Raw genomic sequence first — 1,011 nt, forward strand, 5'->3', positions numbered from 1 at the left:
CTGGGGCTTTTCATGTTTGTCACACATGGGATTTTTGTTGAATTTTCTCTAGTGGGGACATGGGGGAGAGACCCAAACCTACAGGGGATATTCCCTCTGGTGCACACTAGCCTCTTTTGCACACCTTTGACTCACTGGATGTTCAGTCACTGGAGAGATCAAGGTGTATCCTTAACTAAGCTGCAGGAAACACCACTGATTTAGCTCTGTCCTTATAGAATTTCGCAAAGATGCGGGTATATGCGTTAGGCTAATTCTCTTCCACACTTTCCAGCAGACCCTCTTCTATAGAAATACTTCAACATAGGACTACTGTAATTTTAATAAAACATTCACTTTTTTTTAAACCAAATGCAAGATTTCACAGTAGAGCCTGAAAGAGTTCTAAGCAGAATGAACTGATGACAACAGACAAGGTCCACAAGACAGGAACTGAAAATGAACACAGCTTTGTGCAGTCGATAAATGTGTCTAAAACTAATTCCACACCTCGTCATAGGCTAGAACAGAAGTTATTAACCTGTGACTCCCACATCCCAGGATCCTCTTCAGTGTTTCAGGAAAAAAAAATACTGTAGTGTACAAACCTAATTTACATTCACCAGTTTAATAACCTAAAGAGCTAGACACTTTTCTTAGTGGAAGCATAGCTCCTTACCAAAAACTTTTCCCCCATGAAAAGCAAGTTTGACAGACTACCCTGCAGGCATGGTGGTTTGAGTTTTGCACTGATATGCCTTAATCTTTAGTAAAGAGAGGCTGATGCACATTGAGTAGTATAATTAGGTAGTACATGTTCACAGACCAGGAAGATACACTATATATCTACACATATTCAGATTCTTAATTTTATGTTGAAGTGATGAATTATGCATGTATTTACTACTTTTTTAATCATGACTTATTTTGCACTGCATTTAGATGGCACCTGGAATTTTAAAACCGTTTATTCATTTAACAAAACTACATTAGATATGCTGGATGAACACACAAAAGTTTATCAAAACATTT

Source organism: Lepidochelys olivacea, assembly GCF_965140295.1.
Source record: "Lepidochelys olivacea isolate rLepOli2 genome assembly, chromosome: 6".
NCBI classification, from domain to species: Eukaryota; Metazoa; Chordata; order Testudines; family Cheloniidae; genus Lepidochelys; species Lepidochelys olivacea.